This window comes from Trachymyrmex septentrionalis, unplaced genomic scaffold (assembly GCF_001594115.1).
Source record: "Trachymyrmex septentrionalis isolate Tsep2-gDNA-1 unplaced genomic scaffold, Tsep1.0 scaffold2, whole genome shotgun sequence".
Classification (NCBI taxonomy): Eukaryota; Metazoa; Arthropoda; class Insecta; order Hymenoptera; family Formicidae; genus Trachymyrmex; species Trachymyrmex septentrionalis.
In genome coordinates, this window is record NW_017305179.1 from 1788354 (window position 1) to 1791213 (window position 2860).

The following is a 2860-nucleotide window of genomic DNA, read 5'->3' on the forward strand; positions in this document are numbered from 1 at the left end:
TTAGTAGATAGATAAAATTATAAAAAAGAAATAAGAAAAATATAAAGTCTTGGTCATGAAGAAAAAAATAATTGTTTGAACAAAAGTATATCCGTTATTTATGAATGAAGATTGCGTTCGAATAAAAACATATTTGAATAATTTACGCGCGAATATAAGATAAAAAATCGACAAAATAAAAAAATTATTCATTTATCATAGTAATTTTGAAGCATTCTTTTGATATAATTACAAGTAATCCAGAGATTTATTCTCAACGCTTTCAAAAATAACAAATTTATCAGTAAAATTTTAACTCGTGGATTTATTTATGTATTTATCGCTGTAGACTGCAAAATAAAAAATATTCCTCTCTATCGATTGTCATCATAAATATTTTACATAAATAGGTCGCATCAGATAATTGAAAACCGTTCCCGATGTGAGTAAGCTCAGATTGATTTCTTTCAATATTTAATGTCTTGCTTGCGATGAAGTGAAAGTTAAGAGATGATCTCAATATATGAAATAGAAGTCTAATGGATTGGCTTCTTTCTTCACTGCAGCCGGAACGAAAAGCGTTATTAGCGCGACAATGCGAATGCGAGCTTGTGCTAAAAAAGCCTCTAGCGACAGATGCGAGACAAAATTGCGTTCCTTCGAAACTACTATAGAAACGGCAGCTGCTTCGCTGGCAAGTCAGAAATCTCCTAAACCCTGTCTTATCGATTGCTACAGCACTCTGATAATTTATTTTACAGTTAAAAAATACAAAAAGCTGTACTTCAAAGAATTGAAATTATTTATTTTAGTTACAAATTCTTAATATTACGGTACAATGCTATAAGAGTGAATAATTATTTAATCTATTGTTTATGCATCTCAATACAAAATGAATACGTTTTTATCCAAACATAAAATAATTATTTAAGAGCTATTATGATTAAAGGTGAATTTGAAAATTATTAAATATTATAATTATGAAATAATACGAGACACTTATTAGGTTAGCTCATTTAAAAAGATGTTTTACCGATCGGTACATTAAAGTTGAACGATATGAATTCTCTTTTGTGAAAAATTAATAATCAATAATACAATCTTATCATATTTTTTTGCAAAACTATATACATAATCCTCAAGCAATGCCTAATAAAGATACTGTGTATATGATATTGTCACAAGTAAAGTTTTTCACCACATTAACATCTTTCTAATAGGATGGCTGATTGAGCATCAGATTATTAAATTGCTCGTCAATTAAACTTATGTATTACTACAGCAGTTTAATTGCGTTTGTAAGTCCGAAAAACCAATTCGGTGCGCAGTTCAAATGACTACATATTTAGTAGGTATATAAATTCACATGGAAATTATTTAAGCATCCAAGATCCAGCTTCGATTGTTGTAGGCTTTAAACTCTTATTTATTGTGTATTCACATACGGTCCTAATAAATCGTTTATTACTTTTACTGAAGAAATTGGAATGTAGCAAGATTATATACGAATGACTTTTACATAAATGAGTTGCCCAATAATAATAAACTAATTAAAATTCAGTGCTTAAAATTATATTATTTGTGACTTTTTTTAAAACAATGCAAGAATTCGATACAGCCTGCGTGTGTATAATATTTACATTAGAAGTTATTAGAAATCAACGAGCCGTTTTTTTTAAATTAAGGTACAAATAGAAATTGCCATCCATACTGCTTTTCGTTTGGATGGCTATCGGAAGACAGTTTTCCGAAAATTTTCTCCTTTTCCCAAATCTCCTCCCTAGATGCATTCTGCCGAGAGCAGCCGACCCATCGTGGGGGCAGATTGCACTCTTTGGCAGACCCGACTGTGGAAACATTTGCCACATGGCGCAGCTGCATAACCCACGAGACCGCGTTGCCTGTTTTCAATTCGTTTTCCGTTGAATTTTCCCTTTCATTCGATCGACACGGCGAAGACAGAGGATCGAGATACCACTGGTGATACCATGCCCTTCGAAAGTTGAAACACGAAAACAACTCGACAAGTAAACAGACAAACGAGTACCACATGTTTTGAAAAATTATTTCAAAGGAAACGAATTTGCTTAGTCAATCCTCTCGTACACGAATGCATTGTCCCGTCTGATAATTAAATTTTGATTTACCGTTTTTTCCAATATGTTATTTCTACTTCGGGATGACTCTTCCTCTGCGCGATTTATCGATGGTCATTTGTTAATTTTCTCATATACAAAAATTTGCATAATTTCTATTATATTAAACAAACATTCTACAAAAAGTTTCAAATTTCATACCATCCGCTAAAAAAATACAAATGACAGTATGACTGTTCTATGTGCAATGTTATAATATAATACGTTAATTTATAAATATGTTTACTGCCGTAAATATGTACAATAAGAATTGAACTAAATAGCGTTTAACTGATATTATTTTATAAGACATGCGCTATAAATGTAGTTGTTTGCTCATGTTTTACTCACATTTGAATCATCCTCGATAAAATTTCTCAAGCCGTTTCTATAAGTAACTATATAGGTCAAATGTAATTGTTATGAATTCAGAGGAACATAAAGACAAAAATTAGGAAAATTAGAAACTAGAAATTTTTTGGTTCTCTCATAAGTGTGTGTGTGTGTGTGTGTGTGTATGTGTGTATTTCACCAATAATAATATTTTATAATATCCAAATACTAAACAGAGATAAAGAACAATTCAATAGTAACTGAAAGGATGACTGCACAGTAAGATCTTAACAAAACCATAGATCGGAGCTTAACACACTGCGGATACATTCACAAACATTTATATTTCATGAACACTCGTACACATTTTTGCGAGGGATAGTATAATAACGTACAAGAAAGAAAAAGTAGAA